The 21,617-nt window shown below is 46.3% G+C and overlaps 1 long non-coding RNA gene across 1 annotated transcript; it reads left to right on the top strand.

The window, feature by feature from the left end:
• The first annotated feature begins 9,294 nt into the window (after positions 1-9,294).
• On the top strand, positions 9,295-20,577 carry LOC137096356 (uncharacterized). Its single transcript, XR_010909390.1, has 3 exons — positions 9,295-9,400; positions 16,705-16,830; positions 20,312-20,577. It is a non-coding gene; the product is annotated as an uncharacterized lncRNA (long non-coding RNA).
• Positions 20,578-21,617: the final 1,040 nt, after the last annotated feature.

Below are 21,617 nucleotides of genomic sequence, written 5' to 3'. Positions count from 1 at the left end.
CCTCAAGTACAAGGGTTATGGTAGTCACTATGAACAAGTCTACACAATCCATAAAAGTTGGACTCACCTCAAATACAGTGTCTGCTGGCCCTACAACACTCATAGACATCTAGTAAGTATTCCGGGTTTTCTTAACCTGACTTTGCCCTGCTTTGGGTGAATTTGAGAGATATTCCAGAGCAGGAAACTGCTGTATGTCAAAACAGACCTCTGCGGAAACATTGCTTCAGACCGTGGTCATTCTTACTGGGTGATTATTCACATAATCTCTGTGATTCCTGTATGATGTTGATCCCAGTGAATATAACTTAACCCAACCGATGTGTAACCCTTTGTTTACATAGAGGGGAGATGGCACTGTTCAGTAGCAGTGCCCCAAATTTTGAAGTCACTCAGGAAAGTCTAGATCTGAATTAGGGTTATTTATTTATTTATTTTATATTTATAAATATAGGTTATCTATTACATGGTGGAGTGGCAGATGCATCACAGCACTGATGTGCACGGAATGCACTGGGATACTCAGTATGCATCACAAGTGTCTGATGTGCGACTGAAGAGCCCAGTTGTCATGAATGACTTTTCAATAACTTTATTATTTATTATTTATTTATTTTGCACATTTCTACCCCGCCCTTCTCAACCCCCAAGGGGGGACTCAGGGCGGCTTACAAAAGGCACAGTTCAATGCCAACAAAACAGATAATAAAATAAACATACTTTAAAAGAGCATAGGTTCTTTTTATTGCAATTTCCAGTGTGAGAGGGTATATCAGATTGCAGAAAAAGATTTAGACATACAGATTCTATGCAACTATATTGGATGTACAATAACTTACAGTTACATCGGACGAACAAACAGACAAAGGGGAATTACATTTCCACTCAGCATTCACACCACATGTACACGCATTCATCCTCAGGTATTCAGATATTACCATATCATTTTCTCCCTCCTTGGAGAAGCATCTGTTAGGCCAGACCCTGCTTTCCTGCAGCTCTTCCAATGCATCATTCCATAATGTCAGAACTTCAGAACACCGAAATGCCAAAACTTCTTTCCCTAAGAACAATGCCAAGGACCAGATCTCTGTTTTCCCTACAGCAGAAACTGACTCCCTGCACAAGATCTAAGACTCCAAAAGAGCACTTCTTCCTCTTCCCTTGGGAAAGAAGCCCCAAAGTGATCAGGCTGCTTCCGTGCAAATCTGCCACTCTCCATATGTACACTATATCCTTCCCATGGAGCAGAGTATAGCGGGTGGAACAGACTCCTCAGGTCTGCCACACTTTGAGCATTATTAGATTGAGTCTTTTATAGGAGTATTCTGCTGATGTAGTCCCAAAGTTGTAAAATAATGATTGTTTTGTGCTGCTCCAGAAATTAAGACATTGAGCAGTGTATTTAAGCATATGATACCTGAATATTAGGAAGAACTTCTTGAACATAAGTGCTGTTCAGTAGTGGAATGTGTTGTCCAGGAGTTTAGTGGACTATCATTCTCTGGAGGCTTTTACAGAGAGACTGGATGTCCATCTGTCAGGAGAACCTGTGTGGGGTATTCAACTATTCATGTATAGAATGGCATGGACTGGATGGCCCTTGCACTTTGTTCCAGCTCTATGTTTCTATAATCCTATACCAAGTCACCTTGTGGAGCCCCCGGTGGTGCAGTGGGTTAAAGCCCTGTGCCGGCAGGACTGAACACCGACAGGTCGCAGGTTCGAATCCGGGGAGAGGCGGATGAGCTCCCTCTATCAGCTCCAGCTTCTCATGCGGGGACATGAGAGAAGCCTCCCACAAGGATGATAAAAACATCAAATCATCCGGGCGTCCCCTGGGCAACGTCCTTGCAGACGGCCAATTCTCTCACAACAGAAGCGACTTGCAGTTTCTCAAGTCACTCCTGACACGACAAAAAAAAGTCACCTTGTAATACCTAGTCACTTTGTCTGTATCCAGAAGAATCTGTATAAGGACTAAGTAGCAACAGTAAGAACAGATCATGGAACAACAGACTGGTTCAACATGGGGAAAGGCCTACGGGGCTATCTACTCTCACCCTACCTATTCAGCTTGTATGCTGAAGACATCATGCGATGTGTGCGGCTTGATGAATCCAAGGCTGGAGTTAAAATTGCTTGAAGAAACATGTACAACCATAGATATGCAGATGATATCACTGTGATGGCTGAAATCGAGGAGGAGCAGAGGAGCCTTCTAACCAAGGTGAAAGAAGAAAGGGCAAAAACTGGGTTGACCTTAAACATCACAAAAACCAGGATAATAGCAATCAGACTGATTGATAATTGGCAAATAGAGGGAGAAAACGTGGTGGCAGTGACAGACTTTGTATCTCTAGGTGCAAAGATTACTGCAGACGCAGAGTGCAGCCAGGAAATCAAAAGACGTTTCCTTCTTCGGAAGAGAGCAAGGGGCAATCTTGATAAAAGAGTGAAGAGTAGAGACATCACACTTGCAACAAAGATCCACATACTTAAAGCAATGGTATTCCCTGAAGTAACCTATGGATGTGAGAGTTGGACCTCAGGGAAGGCTGAATGAAGGAAGATAGACACTTTTGAACTGTGGTCTTGGAGGAAAATTCTGAGAGTGCATTGGATCACAAGAAGATCCAACCAGTCCATCCTCCAGGAAATAAAGCCCAACTGATCATTGGAGGGAAGGATAGTAGAGACAAAGTTGAAGTACTTTGGCCACATCATGAGGAGACAGGAAAGCTTGGAGAAGACAGTGATGCTGGGGAAAATGAAAGGAAAAAGGAAGAGGGGCCGACCAAGGGCAAGGTTGGTGGATGGTATCCTTGAAGCTAGGGGCTTCTAGACACTAGGTGGCTCTTTATCTTTATTCCTGTGGCTTGTTCTTGGCCTTGAAGCTCTTCTGATGCCTGTAGTAAAATAACCATTAGCCTGCAGAGCCAAGTTTAGGTGGTTCAGTTTATCTTGAAGTAGGTGGGGTTCACAGATTCCGCTTGCATAATCTTCCAAAATTTTAATTGGGGTGTTGTTGTTGTTTCTGGGCTGTATGGCAGCATACTAGCAGCATTTTCTTCTGAGGTTTTGCCTATATCTGTGGCTGGTATCTTCAGAGGATCTGTCTGAAGATGCCAGCCACAGATGCAGGCAGGAGAAAATGCTGCTAGATACAGACATACAGCCTGGAAACCACACAACAACCCAGAGCTTCCGGTCGTGAAAGCCTTCGGCAATGTGAAGATTTAATTGTGCTCCTTTTTTGTCCTGAATGATGGAGTTTTTATGAATATTTCTATCAGCGTGAATAGGTTTTCTTTAAACTGTGTGATCTAATTGTTGGTTTGATTTGTGGATGACTAAAACATCTAGTGGTAGTTTTCTTTCGTTTTCTTTTTCCATAGTAAATAGGATTTTTGAGTGAATATTGTCGATATTGCCCAGAAATTTGTCTAGTTCTTCTTCATGATTCAAATGGTTATATTCCCTGTATTTGCAGCTTGGGAGTCACTTGGATCTTCCTCTTCAAATGTCTGCTCAAATCCATATGATGGTCAGGAGTGCTTACTATCATTTTCAGAAAATATGCCAGCTGTGCCTCTTCCTAAAACCAGAGGACCTAAAGAGAGTAGTGCATGCACTGGTCACCTCAAGGTTGGACTTCTGCAATGTGCTTTCCATTGGGCTACTTCTGTACCAAGTTAGGAAATGTCAACTAGTTCAAAACATGGCAACCAAATTGGTTACAGGACCATCTCAGAGCGAACATAATATATCTATACTAAAGTCACTCCACTGGCTGCCAATTAGTTTCTGGGCAAAGTACAAAATACTAGTTGTAAGACCCTACATAACACATCTATACTAAAGTCACTCCATTAGCTGCCAATTAGTTTCTAGGCAAAGTACAAATACAAGTCATAAAATGAAAGGCCGCACATGGTTTGGGTCCATGTTACCTACAGGATTGCCTTGGGCAATGTCCTTGCAAATGGCCAATTCTCTCACACCAGAAGTGACTTGCATTTCTCAAGTCGCTCCTAATACAACCAAAAAAAAATCTAGAAAACCCAAATGTATACGTCAATTTCAGCAGAAGCGAGAGAAACTACAAAAGAATTCATAATGGCATTTCCAAATTATGTTGGAGAATGTGTGGAGAAATAGAGGATTGGAGCCACATGTGGATAACATGCCCCAAAGTATGAAGATTCTGGGAAGTTCAAAGCATGGATAAGGCAAATAGTGGGAGAAGCAGAACACTACAGGGGAGCTCCGCTGATGATTTTTTTCATTTTATACAACAAAAAAGAAGAAAGGGGAAAATGAAAAAATGGGGGAGGTGGAATCATTGTTAGTAGATTAAACCATGACAAATATTAAACATGTTGTGAAAGAAGAAGGAATGGGTAAAGAAAAAGGAGAGATAATGATCAATGTACAGTTTTTTAAAAAATGTTCTTATTACATTTTAAAACTTTTTATTAAAGCATTTTTTCCCTTTTGAATACATCTATTTCTTCTCAGTCCCGTTGGCCTCACAAGCACGTCTGGCGGGGACGAGAGACAGGGCCATCTCAGTAGTGGCCCCTCTGCTGTGGAACGCCCTTCCTACAGACATTAGATCGGCCCCCTCCTTATTGGCATTCCGGAAGAGAGTGAAGACCTGGCTCTTCGAACAGGCTTTTAACTAAACAGTGCAATTGATTGTTTACTGGAATATGGATTAATGGACAACGAGATCAGATGCTAATTCTATTGATGAGACGTGATGGATTGTTGTTTTGCTGTATTGCCGCATTGATGTTTTTGATGTTAATTAATTGATACTACTGTTTTAAATGACTAATGATTTTGTACTGTGTTGCTGATACTGGTTGTTAACTGCTCTGAGTCGTCTGATGGCTGAGAAGACGGGACGGGAGACAGGGCCTTCTCGGTGGTGGCCCCTCGGCTGTGGAGCGCCCTTCCCACAGACATCAGATTGGCTCCCTCTTTGTTGGTATTCCGGAGAAAAGTGAAAACATGGCTATTTGAACAGGCGTTCGAATAAGCAGTGCAATGACTTCAGGAATGGAACTACGACTGACGAGTTTGGATCATGATTCTAGTTATGAGACGCCACTTGAATGTTTATTACTGATAAATTGTTTAATTTGTTTCTGTGTTAATTGTTTTTAAGTATTTGTTGATAGAATCATAGCATCATAGAATCATAGAATCAAAGAGTTGGAAGAGACCTCATGGGCCATCCAGTCCAACCCCCTGCCAAGAAGCAGGAATTGCATTCAAATCACCCCTGACAGATGGCCATCCAGCCTCTGTTTCAAAGCTTCCAAAGAAGGAGCCTCCACCACACTCCGGGGCAGAGAGTTCCACTGCTGAACGGCTCTCACAGTCAGGAAGTTCTGATGCCGCATTGAATTTTTGCCTTGACTGTTGCTTTGTTCTTGCTTGATTGTTGTAAACCGCTATGAGTCGCCTTAGGGCTGAGAATGGCGGTATACAAATGAAGCAAATAAATAAATAAATAAATAAGAGCGGTATACAAGTAAAGTAAATAAATAAATTCTTCATATTTATTATAAGGACTAGCTGTCCCCTGCCACGCGTTGCTGTGGCCCAGTCTGGTGACCTGGAAAATCAATTAATGAGAAAGTGCTGGTTTCTAATATATGTCATGTCTTTATGCTTGTGGGTCAACAGTATTTCTTGCTGTTTCTTTGTCAGTGTTGATGTGGAGATTGTCTGCTTTGCCTACTCTGGAACATGCAACATGAAAATTGCCCTTCTTTAGGGGTCCCTTTCAAATCTATACTATATCTCTCTGTGTGTGTATCATTTCTATCTATCTAATCTATGGCTGGATGGCTCTTTGTCAGGAGGGCTTTGATTACGTTTTCTTGCCCTGGTGGAGGGAGTTGGATTGGATGGCCTTCAGTATGGGGGTTCTGTGTGGGAAGTTTGCCCCAATTCTGTCGTTGGTGGGGTTCAGAATGATCTTTGATTGTAGGTGAACTATAAATCCCAGTAACTACAACTCCCAAATGTCAATGTCCCCCAAACTCCATCTGTGTCCATATTTGTGCTTATGGAACATTTGTGCCAAGTTTGGTCCAGATCCATTATTGTTTGAGTCCTCAGTGCTCTCTGGATGTAGGTGAACGACAACTCCCAAACTCAAGATCAATGCCCACCAAACCCTTTCTGTTTGTCATGGGAGTCCTGTGTGCCAAGATTGGTTCAATTCCATTGTTGGTGGAGTTCAGAATGCTCTTTGATTGTTGGTGAACTTTAAATCCCAGGAACTACAACTTCCAAATAAGAAACTCAATATTTTGAGTGGTGGTCACTCCTTGGGTTAGTAGGTGCTGTGGCCAACCTTCCCTCCCTCTTTTTGTCTCTCTTTCCTCCCTCCCTCCCCCCTTTTCTTTTATTTTCCTTCTTTCTCTCCTTTCTTCCTTCTCTCCCTTTCCTTCTTTTGCTCTTCGCTTCCATCCCCCCATCTCTCTTTCCTGCTTTATTTCCCTCCTTCTCTCTCTCTCTTCCTTCTCTCCCTCTTTCCTTCGTTCTTTCCTTTTTTCCCTTTCCTTCTCTCTTTCCTCCCTCCCTCCCCCCTTTTCTTTTATTTTCCTTCTTTCTCTCCTTTCTTCCTTCTCTCCCTTTCCTTCTTTTGCTCTTCGCTTCCATCCCCCCATCTCTCTTTCCTGCTTTATTTCCCTCCTTCTCTCTCTCTCTCCTTTCTTCTCTCCCTCTTTCCTTTGTTCCTTCCTTTTTTCCTTTCCTTCTCTCTTCCCTCTTTCCTTTTATTTTCCTTCTTTCTCTCCTTTTCTTCCTTCTCTCCCTTTCCTTCCTTTGCTCTTCGCTTCCATCCCCCCATCTCTCTTTCCTGCTTTACTTCCCTCCTTCTCTCTCTCTCTCTTTCTTCTCTCCCTCTTTCCTTCGTTCCTTTTTTCCTTTCCTTCTCTCTTCCCTCCCTCCCTCCCTCCCTCCCTCCCCTCTTCTCTTTTATTTTCCTTCTTTCTCTCCTTTCTTCCTTCTCTCCCTTTCCTTCCTTTGCTCTTCGCTTCCATCCCCCCATCTCTCTTTCCTGCTTTATTTCCCTCCTTCTCTCTCTCTCTCCTTTCTTCTCTCCCTCTTTCCTTTGTTCCTTCCTTTTTTCCTTTCCTTCTCTCTTCCCTCCCCTCTTTCCTTTTATTTTCCTTTTTTCTCTCCTTTCTTCCTTCTCTCCCTTTCCTTCCTTTGCTCTTCGCTTCCATCCCCCATCTCTCTTTCCTGCTTTATTTCCCTCCTTCTCTCTCTCTCTTTCTTCTCTCCCTCTTTCCTTCGTTCCTTTTTTCCTTTCCCTCCCTCCCTCCCCTCTTCTCTTTTATTTTCCTTCTTTCTCTCCTTTCTTCCTTTTCTCCCTTTCCTTCCTTTACTCTTCTCTTTCCTGCTTTCTTTCCCTCCTTCTTTCTCTTTCTCTTTCTTCTCCCCCCGCTTCCCTTCCTTCCCTTCTTTACCTCTTGCGCAGTGTTTGGGAGAAATGTTTTTTGAGTGCAGGACAAAGATTTGTTCTGAATGGTGTGTTCTGTCCAAATTTGGTGTCAATTCCCCCAGTGGTTTTTGAGTTCTGTTAATATCACAAACGAACATTACATTTTTATTTATACTCGACACTAGGCTCATAGAATCATAGAATCAAAGAGTTGGAAGAGACTTCATGGGCCATCCAGTCCAACCCCATTCTGCCAAGAAGCAGGAAAACTGCATTCAAAGCACCTGCATCACGCTCCTCCTGATGCAGGCCAACATCCCAGGGGCTTTTTTTGCCGCCACATCTCTCAACCTTCATAAGAATGATTCAACCAGAGTTGCACAGTCTTATCTTAAATTACAGTTCTTTGTAAAGATTCAGAAACATGTCACCTATGGCTACCTATTGTGAACCTCAATGGATGTCATGTTATTGGTATCCACGTTTAGTTTTATTTTTGAAACAAGCTTGGCTACCCAGTGTTGCCCGGGTTATTTGAAAAAGTCCAATGTTTCATTGTACAAAATGCATAAGCTTGTGGGTGAACTACAACTCACATTATGCCAGGTTAACTCTGAAAAACTCCCTCAGAACTTAAAAGGTGTTCTGTTGGGCAAGTGGGCTCTCGAGGCATCAATGATATCAGGAGGGGGGGGGGGGTGAACTGGCCCCCTGTTTAAAAAGTCTGAGGACCCCTGATCCCAGTCATTAAGATCTTCTTCTTCTTCTTCTTCTTCTTCTTCTTCTTCTTCTTCTTCTTCTCCTTCATCTCCTTCTCCTTCATCTTCTCCTTCATCTTCATCTCCTTCATCTTCATGATCTCCTTCATCTTCATCATCTCCTTCATCTCCATCTCCTTCATCTTCATCTCCATCTCCTTCATTTCCTTCTTCTTCTCCTCACCCTTCTCCTCCTCCTCCTTCTTCTTCTCCTTCATCTTCTTCTCCTTCTCCTTCATCTCCTTCTCCTTCATCTTCATCTTCTCCTTCATCTCCATCTCCTTCTCCTTCATCTCCATCTCCTTCATCTTCATCTTCTCCTTCATCTCCATCTCCTTCTCCTCCATCTCCTTCATCTCCTACTTCTTCTCCTCCCCCTTCTCCTTCTCCTTCATCTTCTTCTCCTTCTCCTTCATCTCATTCTCCTTCATCTTCATCTTCTCCTTCATCTTCATCTCCTTCATCTTCATCATCTCCTTCATCTCCATCTCCATCTCCTTCATCTTCATCTCCTTCATCTCCTACTTCTTCTCCTCCCCCTTCTCCTTCTCCTTCTTCTCCTTCATCTTCTTCTCCTTCCCCTTCATCTCCTTCTCCTTCTCCTTCTTCTTCTCCTTCATCTTCATCTCCTTCATCTTCATCATCTCCTTCATCTCCATCTCCTTCATCTTCATCTCCATCTCCTTCATCTCCTACTTCTTCTCCTCCCCTTTCTCCTTCTCCTCCTCCTTCTCCTTCTTCTTCTCCTTCATCTTCATCTCCTTCATCTTCATCATCTCCTTCATCTCCATCTCCTTCATCTTCATCTCCATCTCCTTCATCTCCTACTTCTTCTCCTCCCCTTTCTCCTTCTCCTCCTCCTTCTCCTTCATCTTCTCCTTCATCTTCATCTCCTTCATCTTCATCATCTCCTTCATCTCCATCTCCTTCATCTTCATCTCCATCTCCTTCATCTCCTACTTCTCCTCCTCCCCATTCTCCTTCTCCTTCTTCTCCTCCTTCTTCTTCTCCTCCTCCTCCTTGCCCTCCCCACTCGCCCCCCCCTCCCCTTCTCTCTCAGAGTTTGCTTTCTCTTTCTCTTTCTCCCCCACGGACTTGCCTCTCCCCACATCGACTTCTCCAGCTCCAGTGCCACTCTCCCCAGTGCAACTCCTCTCTCGGTCTTCTCAGAGTAAGTGGGGAGTAAGGGGCGGGGCAGGGGGGCAGGGGGCTATGCCAGCGGGGGGGGGGGGGGGGAGTGCAAGGAGGCGGGGGAGGGCGGGAGGGGTGAACTGGCCCCCTGTTTAAAAAGTCCCCTGATCCCAGTCATTAAGTCCTCCTCCTCCTTCTCATTCTTCTTCTTCTTGTCCTTCTCCTTCTCCTCCTCCTTCCTCTTCTCCTCCTTCTTCTCCTTCTCCTTCTTCTCCACCTCCTCCTTCTTCTTCTCATTGTCCTCCTCCTCCTCAACCTCTTTCTTCTTCTTTTTCTCCTCCTCCTCCTTCTCTTCCTTCTTCTCCTTGTCCTCCTCCTCCTTCTTCTCCTGCTTCTCCTCCTCCTCCTCCTCCTTCTTCTCCTTCTCCTCCTCCACCTACTTCTTTTTCTCCTCCTCCTTCTTCTCCTTCTCCTCTTGCTTCTTCTTCTCTTCCTCCTTCTCCTCCTCCTCCTCCTTCTTGTCCTCCTCCTCCTCCTCTTCTCCTCTTCCTCCTCCTTCTCCACCTCCTCCTCCTTCTTCTCCTTGTTCTTCTCCTCCTCCTCAACCTCTTTCTTCTTCTTTTTCTCCTCCTCCTCCGTCTTCTTCTCCTTCTTCTCTTCCTTCTCCTCCTCCTCCTCCTCCTCCTCCTCCTCCTTGTCCTCCTCCTCCTCCTCCTTCCTCTTCTCCTTCTCTTGCTTCTTCTTCTCCTCCTTCTCCTCCTCCTCCTCCTTCCTCTTCTTCTCCTTCTCCTCCTGCTTCTTCTTCTCCTCCTCCTCCTTCTTCTCCTCCTCCTTCTTCTCCTCCTCCTTCTTCCACTTCTCCTCCTCCTTCCCCTCCTCCTCCTCCTTCTTCTCCTCCTTCTTCTCCTCCTTCTTCTCCTCCTCCTTCCCCTCCTCCTTCTCCTTCTTCTCTTTCTTCTTCTCCTGCTCCTCCTCCTTCTTCTTGCCCTCCCCACTCGCCCCCTCCCCTTCTCTCTCAGAGTTTGCTTTCTCTTTCTCTTTCTCCCCCCACTGACTTGCCTCTCCACCCATCGACTTCTCCAGCTCCAGTGCCACTCTCCACAGTGCAACTCCTCTCTCATTCTTCTCAGAGTAAGTGGGGAGTAAGTGGCGGGGGAGGGGGGCAGTGGGGGGGGGGTGCAAGAGGGCGGGGGGGGGGTGAACTGGCCCCCTGTTTAAAAAGTCCCCTGATCCCAGTCATTAAGTCCTCCTTCTCCTTCTTCTCCTCCTCCTTCTCCTTCTCCTTCTTGTCCTCCTCCTCCTCCTTCTCCTTCCTCTTCTCCTCCTCCTTCTCCTCCACCTCCTTCTTCTTCTTCTCCTTGTCCTTCTCCTCCTCCTCAACCTCTTCTTTTTCTCCTCCTCTGTCTTCTTCTCCTTCTTCTCTTCCTTCTTCTCCTTCTCCTCCTTCTCCTCCTCCCCCTTCTTCTCCTTCTCCTCCTCCTTCTTCTTCTCCTCCTCCTCCTCCTTCTTCTCCTTGTCCTTCTCCTCCTCAACCTCTTCTTCTTTTTCTCCTCCTCCTCTGTCTTCTTCTCTTCCTTCTTCTCCTTCTTCTCCTCCCCCTTCTTCTCCTTCTTCTCCTCCTCCTCCTCCTCTTTCTTCTCCTCCTCCTCCTTCTTCTCCTTCTCCTGCTTCTCCTCCTCCTCCTCCTTCTTCTTGCCCTCCCTACTCGCCCCTCCCCCTTGCCTTCTCTCTCAGAGTTTGCTTTCTCTTTCTCTTCCTCCCCCCACGGACTTCCCCAGCTCCAGTGCCACACTCCCCAGTGCAATTCCTCTCTCATTCTTCTCAGAGTAAGTGGGGAGAAGGGGGGGGGAGCGGGGGGGTGAACTGGCCCCCTGTTTAAAAAGTCTGAGGACCCCTGATCCCGGTCATTAAGTCCTCTTCCTCCTCCTCCTTCTTCTCCTTCTTCTTCTCCTTCTTCTCCTCCTTCTCCTTCTCCTCCTCCACCTCCACACCGCTCCTCAGGTAGAGAAGTCTACCGGGCGGGGACTCCGGGCCAGGCGCCGCCTTCGCTTGTTCTCCTGGTGTGGCTGGGAGGGAAGCAGGAGGTACCTCGTGGCCACGGAGAACAAGAGAGCGCAGCAGAAGAAGATCTGTGGCCATGAGGTGCCTCCTGTTCCCCTTCCAGCCATGCCAGGAGGACAGGTGGAGGTGGAGCCGGGTGGGCGTGGCCAGCCAAGCTGGCTTCCCTGGGCCGGCATCCCCACCCAGTAGGCATCTCCCTCCCACACGGAAGGAAGGAAGGAAAGGAAGGGAGGGAAGGAGGGAGGGGAAAGGAGAAGGAAGGGGAAGGGAGGGAGGGAAGGAAGAAAGGAAAGAAAGAAAAAAAGAGGGAGAACCCTGGTCCGGCGCGACCCCTCCTGAAGCCACTCCGGAGGGAGAGAGAGAAACGGCGAGGGGCTTTGCGCCAGGCCAGGCCATGCGGGCCAGATAAATGCCTTGGCGGGCCGTATCCGGCCCGCGGGCCTTAGTTTGGGGACTCTTGTTCTAATGTATGGAGGCAATGAGTTCCACAGAATTGGAGCATAGGTTAGAAAAGCTCTATGCCTTGTAGCTTCCAGGTGTCCCTCCCTCCCTAGGGCCCGGTATGTACAGGAGATGTTCCTGGGTGGATCGAGGTGACCACTGATGGAGAAGAGGAATGAGGCGGTCCCTAAGATATAAAGGTCCTTGGCCATTTTGAGCTCTAAATGTCAGGATCAGGATCTTGTAAGAGATCCGATGTTCTCTTGGTAGCCAATGCAGTTGTTGCAGAATCGGTGTAATATGGGATCTTATAGATGATCCCACTAGCAGCCTGGCCACTGCATTTTGGACCATCCGAATCTTCTGGGTCGTTGACTTCGGAAGGCCGGCATATAAGGCATTGCAATAGTCCAACCTCGTGGTGACTGTTGTGTGGATTACCGTTGCCAATGCTTCTACCGAAAGGTAGGATGCCAATTTCCTTGCTTGTCGAAGATGAAAAAAGGCCTGCTTCCTTCTGGCAGTGATCTGGGCCTCCATCGTCAGCGATGAGTCCAACACAACCCCAAGGCTTTGAACAGTGGCAGACGGAACCAGAGCTTCCCCATCGAAATCAGGCAGAGACTGGGTTAATTCTGGTGGCTGGCCAGGCCAGAGTATCTCGGTTTCTGCAGGGTTCACTTTTAGTCTGCTCACTTGCAACCAACTCATCACTGCTTCCAAACACAGCCTAAAGTTCTCAGGAATCGCGGTTGTCCCAGGTTCGAGACACAAGAGTAGCTGGGTATCATCTGCATACTGGTAGCACTCTATGCCAAAGCTCCGCACCAGTCCAGCAAGTGGCCGGACGTAGATGTTAAACAACAGGGGAGATAGGAGAGCACCCTGGGGAACTAACTCCACAGCAAAGGCAGGAGCTCTCAGAGCTTTGGCCTAACCACTCCACCCTCTGTCTCCGGTCCCGGACGAACAAATTGAACCATTTGAGGGCTAAACCTCGTACACCAGACAGAGCCAATCGATGAATCAACAAGTCATGGTCCATGGTGTCGAATGCAGCTGTGAGGTCCAAGAGTACCAATAGCGCTGATCCGCCTTGGTCTAATTGATGATGAATTTAGTCAGTAATAGCTACCAAGACAGTCTCTGTCCCATGACCTGAGCAAAAACCTGATTGAAAGGGGTCCAAACCCGCAGTCTCATCTAAGAATTGCTGTAGCTGCCCCGCCACTGTCCATTCAATCACCTTGCCCAAAATGGAAGGTTTGAAACTGGGCGATAGTTACTAGGTGTGGCGGCGTCTAGGCTTGGTTTTTTCAGGAGAGGGTGGACCACTGCTTCTTTGAGGCAATCTGGAAAAATTCCTTGCTCCAAGAAGCTGTTGATGATGCTCCTTAAGGGATCTCGCAGTCCCTCCCAGCACTCCTTAACCAACCGGGAGGGGCAAGGATCAAGGGAGCAGGTAGATGGTGTTGCTGCAGCTAGAGTCTTTTCCAAGTCTTCCATTTCTAATGACACAAAATGTTCTAGAAGTTGACCACTAGATGGCCAGAAGGCCTCTAGTTCCCTCAATGTGTCCTCTGTGGGAGGTAGCCCTTCGCGGAGCACATTGATCTTATTTATGAAGTGGCTCTGGAAGGTCTCTGCTGTAATATCTTGACTAGCCACATCTTTGGCCAGATGGGTTGGATTTGAGATGTTACCCTTTGGCCCAATGGGTTGGATTTGAGATGTTACCTATTTAAAAACAATTTTAAATATTTGAGCAGGTCGAGATCTGGCAGATGCTATCAGTGAGGAATTATATTCTTTTTTTGGCCTCTCTGGTGGCTGCTTCCTAGATTTTTCGATGTATTTCAAAAGCAGACTTCGATGTTTCATCAGGTTTCTTGCGCCAATTACGTTCTAATCTCTTCCGCTCAAGTTTCATCTGACGTAATGCATCCATGAACCATGGAGATCTATTCTGGCGAGGGCGAAGAGCCCGTTTAGGGGCAACTATATCTAAGACAGTTGATAGATTTTTGTTCCAGTTTTCCACTTGTTCACATAGAGAATCAGCGGTGTAATCCAGTTCTTTAAGGACACTCGAAAGTCTAGTAGGATCCATCAGCTTCCTCGGCCGCACAAAAATTTGTTCAGTCTCTGGACGCTGTGGTGGTGGAATCTATTTGAGTGTTCAAGATGTAGTTTTAGACTTTCTGCGACCCTTAACCTCCGCAGGGGTGGAGGACAGATTAAGATGGTCTGCCCCAGGAGACTAATGGATCCGGAGGGATTCCTGAGGAATCTTGGGGATCTTCCTGCCATGGAGCCTGGTGATTCTGTCGACATCTTGGTCGATCTCTATAACAGGGAAATGACCAGGGCGATAGATACGATTGCTCCTGAACGCCCGATCACGTTGCGTCATGACATGCCGTCTCCCTGGTTCACCGAGGAGTTGGCTGTGATGAAGCACACAAGAAGGGGGCAGAGCGCATTTGGAGGAGATCTTGGGACGTGTCTGACCAAGCACGGGCTACTGCCTCTCTTAGGGCGTATACCGTGGCTATACAGGTAGCCAAGGAGTCCTTCATGACTGCCCGTATAGCGTTTGCCGCAAATAGATCATCGGAGTTGTTTCGGGTCGTCGGGGAACTTCTTCAGCCACCTGTGGTGGAGGAGACCTTCAATGACCCAGCAACTCGGTGTTGCGAGTTCGCACACCATTTTGCAGGCAAAGTTGCTCAGATACGCCTTGAGCTGCACTCCAATTTCATCACAGTGCCAGGCGAGGTGATTGAGGCACCTGCTTGTCCAATTTTGTGGGATTCTTTTAGGCTTGTTCTTCCTGGGACTGTGGAGGCGGTCCTTGGGGCTGTGAGGGCGACCACTTCGGCCCTAGACCCTTGCCCGTTTTGGCTAATTAAATTGGCCAGGGAAGGGGCTGGTTGATTGGTTTGTGTTGATCATTAATGCATCGTTGGAGCAGGGGGTTCCATCTTGACTGAAAGGGGACGTGGTTCGTCCACTCCTTAAAAAGATCTCCCTTGACTCCACGGTGCTGAACAATTACAGACCAATTTCCAACCTCCCTTTTTTGGGCAAGGTGCTGGAGCGGGTGGTTGCCTTCCAGCTCCAGGGCTTTTTAGATGACACCAACTACCTAGATCAGTCACAGTCTGGTTTCAGGCCTGGTCATGGCACCGAGACAGCCTTGGTCGCCTTGGTGGATGACCTCCGTAGAGAGCTGGAGAGGGGGAGTGTGACCTTGTTGGTTCTCTTGGACATCTCAGCGGCTTTCGATATCATCGACCATGGTATCCTTCTGGGTCGACTCTCTGGGATGGGTCTCGGGGGCACGGTTTTGTCGTGGCTCCGGTCCTTTCTGGAGGGTCGTTCCCAGATGGTGAAGCCTTTGACCTGTGGGGTCCCGCAAGGCTCTATCCTGTCTCCCATGCTCTTTAACATCTACATGAAACCACTGGGAGAGGTCATCCGGAGTTTTGGAGTTAGGTGCCACCTCTATGCAGATGACACACAACTCTATTATTCATTTCCACCTAACGCCAAGGAGGCCTCTCGGGTGCTGGATGAGTGCCTGGCCGCTGTGTCTATCTGGATGAGGACGAACAAGCTGAAGATCAATCCCGACAAGACAGAGGTCCTCCTGGTCGATCGTAAACTGGATCGGGGTATAGGGTGGCAACCTGTGTTGGACGGGGTTATACTCCCCCTGAAGCCACAGGTCTGCAGTTTGGGAGTCCTACTGGATTCATCGCTTACACTTGAGGCTCAGGCGTCGGCAGTGTCCGGGAGGGCTTTTGCACAATTGAGACTTTTGCACCAACTGCGACCGTACCTCACAAAGGCTGATCTGGCCGGGGTGGTCCATGCCTTGGTCACCTCTAGATTGGACTACTGTAATGTGCTCTACGTGGGGCTGCCCTTGAAGACGGCTCAGAAATTCCAACTGGTCCAACGGGCAGCGGCCAGGATGTTAACTGGTGCTCCTTACAGAGAGAGGTCAACCCTCCTGTTCAATGAGCTCCACTGGCTGCCGTTTATTTTCCGAGCCCAATTTAAGGTGCAGGTGCTTACCTACAAAACCCTGAACGGTTTGGGACCATCCTACCTGCGTGACCGCATCTCCGTTTATGAACCCACGCGCTCACTTCGTTCATCCGGAGAGGCCCTGCTCACGATTCCGCCTGCATCGCAGGCGCACCTGATGGGGACGTGAGACAGGGCCTTTTCTGTGGTGGCCCCCCGACTCTGGAATAACCTCTCCAAAGAGCTTAGACAGGCCCCTACGTTGGCAGTCTTTAGGAAGAACTTGAAGACATGGCTGTTCCGATGTGCCTTTCCAGAATAGGAAAACTCCAACAACAAGTCCCAGAAGCACTTTAGTAGAAATTAAGATTGCTGGCACACTGTACTTACCCTATAATCTTACATATCACCTGTCACATCAGCACTTTTAATCTGTACCCTTTACTCTGGCCCAGCCCAGTTTTATTGTGTCTTGGTGTATTGTTTTATTGCTTGTTGTTTTATATTGCTTTAACTGTTTTTGATTTGCTTTCGGTTGTGTATTGTTATGTTGTGTATTGAGGCCTTGGCCTTTGTAAGCCGCATTGAGTCCTTCGGGAGATGCTAGCGGGGTACAAATAAAGTTAATAATAAGTAATAATAAGAGGGAGGCAGCCACCAATACGCAGCAATGTTGTTACATGTTACACTGAGTCAGCTCTGTGCATCATGCAACTGCCACAGAGTTGATTTGATCCCTCCTTTGACACAAAGAGCCAGTGAAGATGCACCCTGAGTGTGATTCTGCCCTTTGGTTTCCCTCTGCAGCTCCCGCAGCCATGACCGTCCCAGTCGAAATCATCGTCCTTGGCATTGTAGCCATCACCGGCTTGGTTATGGTCTTCATTGCTAGTCGGGAGAATAATAATAATTACCCGAGGCAGGAAAGAAATGGTGAGTTATTATCCCAAGACATCACTAAGATTGTGTAAGTAACACTTTAGAAGCAGAATTATCCTGGAAAGGAGCCATCAAGGGGTGTATTGGGTTTTGCAAGTTCATTTGCAAGAAACCTGCAAAGTTTGTAAATGGTTAAATGTCACAAGAAATTCAATGTGCAGATTGGACAAATATGAATTTAATATGATGTGTGGGAATGAATGGAAGAATGGAAGGATGTGTGGTTGGAGTTAATATTAAGGCCTGTAATGACTTACTACCTGCTTGCTGCTTTGTGACTAAAACCTGTTAATGAGATCTGAAGAGTAAACTCTGATAAGAACTGGGACAGTGATAACAGAAATGTTTGCAACATTCCTTATGTCAAGAAGGAAGTTAACATAAGATCAACACCAATCAAGAAGATCAACATCTGGCCAGGAAACTAAGATGGATCCAGGATGGAAGACATCTATCATTAATTTACAACCTTGGGACGACATCAACAGAATATTCCTATAAAAGACTCAGTCTAATAATGCTCAAATTGTGACCGACCTGAGGAGTCTGGTTCACCTGTTATGCATAGCTTTCCCACATTGGAAAAGAATATCCCACTTCTGACACCAATTATGTCATGAATGACTTTTCAATAACTTTAAAGCATAGGTTCTTTTTATTGCAATTTCCAGTGTGAGAGGGTAGATCAGATTACAGGAAAACATTTAGACAAAGAATGACATTAGACATATAGACATACAGATTCTATACCACTACATTGGGTTTACAATTACATTGGTTAACAAACAAACAAAGGGGAATTACATTTTCACTCAACATTCATACACATGTACACGCATTCATCCACATGCATCCAAATATTACCATATCCTTTTCTCCCTCCTTGGAGAAGAACACCTGTTAGGCCAGACCCTGCTTTCCTGCAGCCTGCCAATGCATAGTTCCATAACTTCCATAACGCCAAAACTTCAAACCGCTGAGATGCCAAACTTCTTTCCCTAAGAACAATGCCAAGGGCCAGATCTCTGTTTTCCATACAGCAGAACCTGACTCCCTGCATAAAATCTAACTCCAAAAGCGCACTTCTTCCTCTTCCCTTGAGAAAGAAGCCCCAAAGTGACCAGACTGCCCCTGTGCAGATCTGCCACTCTCCAAATACACCATCTCTCTCCTTCCCATGGAGCAGAGCATGGCGGGTGGACAGACTCCTCAGGACTGCCACGATTTGAGCATTATTCGGCTGAGTCTTTTATAGGAAATATTCTGTTGATGAAGTCCCAAAAGTTGTAAATTAATGGTAGGCGTCTTCCATCCTGGATCCATCTCAGTGTTGATCTTCTTGTTTGGTGTTAACAAACACAAGGCTTGTGTTGACTTCCTTCTTAACATAAGGAACGTTGCAAACATTTCCTTAGAATCATAGAATCATAGACTCATACAATTGGAAGAGACCTCATGGGCCATCCAGTCCAACCCCCTGCCAAGAAGCAGGAATATTGCACCCCTGACAGATGGCCATCCAGCCTCTGCTTAAAAGCTTCCAAAGAAGGAGCCTCCACCACACTCCGGGGCAGAGAGTTCCACTGCCGAACGGCTCTCACAGTCAGGAAGTTCTTCCTAATGTTCAGATGGAATCTCCTCTCTTGTAATTTGAAGCCATTGTTCCGCGTCCTAGTCTCCAGGGAAGCAGAAAACAAGCTTGCTCCCTCCTCCTCCCTGTGGCTTCCTCTCACATATTTATACATGGCTATCATATCTCCTCTCAGCCTTCTCTTCTTCAGGCTAAACATGCCCAGTTCTCTAAGCGGCTCCTCATAGGGCTTGTTCTCCAGACCCTTGATCATTTGAGTCGCCCTCCTCTGGACACATTCCAGCTTGTCAATATCTCTCTTGAATTGTGGTGCCCAGAACTGGACACAATATTCCAGGTGTGGTCTAACCAAAGCGGAATAGAGCAGGGGTAGCATGACTTCGATAGATCTAGACACTAGGCTCCTATTGATGCAGGCCAAAATCCCATTGGCTTTTTTTGCCGCCACATCACATTGTTGGCTCATGTTTAACTTGCTGTCCATGAGGACTCCAAGATCTTTTTCACACGTACTGCTCTCGAGCCAGGCATTGTCCCCCATTCTGTCTCTTTGCATTTCGTTTTTCCTGCCAAAGTGGAGTATCTTTATCACTATCCCGTTCTTATCAGAGTTTACTCTTCAGATCTCATCAACAGATTTTAATCACAAAGCAGCAAGCAAGTAGTTAGTTATTGCAGGCCTGAATATTATACTGGTTCTTCCAAAATTATTAACTCCATCCATACATCCTTCCATTCATCCATTCATTCCGACACATCATATTAAATCCACATTTATCAAATCTGCACATTGAATTTCTTATTACACACCTGCTATACTCTGCTCCATGGGAAGGAGAGAGATTGTGTACCTATGGAGAGTGGCAGATTTCCACGGGAGCAGTCTGCTCTCTTTGGGGTTTCTTTCTCAAGGGAAGAGGAAGAAGTGCACTTTTGGAGTCTTAGGTTTTGTGCAGGGAGTCAGGTTCTGTTGTATGGAAAACAGGGATCTGGTCCTTGGCATTGTGCTTAGGGAAGAGGTTTTGGCATTTCAGCATTTTGATGGTGGGAACATCTGACGTGTGACAAACAAGGAGTTGGACGTCCTGTGACAGCAATCACCGAGTTTCACAAACAAAAGGTTGACAGAATGATTCAGGATGATCGTCATATCACTCAGGGAGAAATTTCAAGCATAATCGGTATTTCACAAGAATGTGTGGGTCACTTTATTGCTTTGCTTGGCTATTGTGCACGATGGGTTGTGGAAAAAGAGTGTCAACTTCTTCCATGTTGGCTTCAGAAAACTTGTTCATCGTTGGAAGAAATGTATCCAATTGCCTGGTGATTATGTGGGAAAGTGAATTGTGGTAGTTAAAGAACACATTCTAAGGATTATATCTGCTTTAATTTATTAAAATATTCCCATTCAAACCCAAGTAATGAAGGTGGAGGCATTATTTTTCATTCAACCAGAGGCAGCCCTAAGTAATTTTCAACGGTAAGCAAACAGTATTTTGGCACCCCCCCCCCCCCAAACCAATAACTTAGATATATTTTCTATTCATTGTGGGAGTTCTGTGTGCCATATTTGGTTCACTTCCATCATTGGTGGAGTTCAGAATGCTCTTTGATTGCAGGTGAACTATACATCCCAATAACTACAACTCGCATATGTCAAGGTCTATTTTCCCCCAAGAGTGCCCCTGGGCAAAATCAACTATACTGCAAATGCTTACTTTGCGTAATGGGTTGAGCCGCCCCTGCATTCAACCCTTGTATGTCCTTTCTTTTCACTCCAGTTTTTACTGCCTCTACTTCACCCACTTTCCTTTCCTTCTGAATCTGGCTCAGGAATGAATCTCATCCCTAATGTCAATATTTCTGTTTCTCTTGTTTCCTCAGATCGTATCAGAGACCCCCTTTTTTACGAGGAGAGATATGGGATAAGGAGGGGATGGATGCAACGAAGATAGTCAAGACTTCCATGAATTTGGCAGAGAAATTGGCACAGAATTCCTAAAGCTGCTTTAACATGCTTTTGAACATGACCCTGCAATTGCCTTGATTGGATACCCATCTTGGCTCTATAGTCTGCATCTGTCCTACCACTAAAACCACAAAAGCTCAGCTACGTATTGTGCATAGTAAAGGAATCATTTCAAAAATGCTTTCAAAATGTGTTGTCATTTGTGTAAATAAATACGCCTATACGTTGCAGTACTACACAAGGCCCCTAGATGTCATACAGACATAGAATCATAGAGTTGGAAGAGACCTCAAGAGCCATCCAGTCCAACCCCCTAACAAGAAGCAGGAAAATCGCATGCAAAGCATCCCTGACAGATGGCCATCCAGTCTCTCCTTGAAAGCCTCCAAAGAAGGAGCCTTCACCACACTCCGGGGCAGAGAGTTCCACTGCTGAACAGCTCTCACAGTCAGGAAATTCTTTCTCATGTTCAGATGGAATCTCCTCTCTTGTAGTTTGAAGCCATCCTAGTCTTTGAGAGCTCTTGGAGAACGTGAGAAGTTCCAGCAGACTGGAGGAGGGCCAATGTAGTCCCAATCTTCAAGAATGGAAAAAAGGATGACATCATGTTGATACCAGGCAAGATTCTGGAAAAGAGTGTCAAGGAAGTGGTCTGCAAACACTTAGAAACAAATGCGGTCATCGCTAATAGTCAACATGGATTTATCAAAAACAAATCATGCCAGACTCATCTGATCTCTTTTTTCGATAGAGTTACAAGCTGGGTAGATGCGGGGAATGCCGTGGATGAAGCGTACCTGGATTTCAGTAAGGCCTTCGACAAGGTCCCCCATGACCTTCTGGCAAGGAAACTAGTCCAATGTGAGCTAGGCAACTATGGTGAGGTGGATCTGGAATTGGTTAAATGGACGAACCCAGGGGGTGATTCTCACCAAGGCTTCCTCTTCATCCTGGAAAGAAGTGACGAGCGGAGGGCCATCAGCAGGGTTCTGTCCTGGGCCCGGTCCTGTTCAACATCTTTATTAATGACTTAGATGAAGGGTTGGAAGGCAGGATCATCAAGTTTGCAGACGACACCAAATTGGGAGGGAGAGCCAATACTCCAGAGGACAGGAGCAGAATTCAAAACGATCTTGACAGATTAGAGAGATGAAGGGCCAAAGCTAACAAAATGAAGTTCAACAGTGACAAATGCAAGATACTCCACTTAGGCAGAAAAAA

This window comes from Anolis sagrei, chromosome 2 (genome assembly GCF_037176765.1).
Source record: "Anolis sagrei isolate rAnoSag1 chromosome 2, rAnoSag1.mat, whole genome shotgun sequence".
In the NCBI taxonomy this organism is placed as follows: domain Eukaryota; kingdom Metazoa; phylum Chordata; class Lepidosauria; order Squamata; family Dactyloidae; genus Anolis; species Anolis sagrei.
This window is presented reverse-complemented; position numbering and strand designations above follow the sequence as displayed.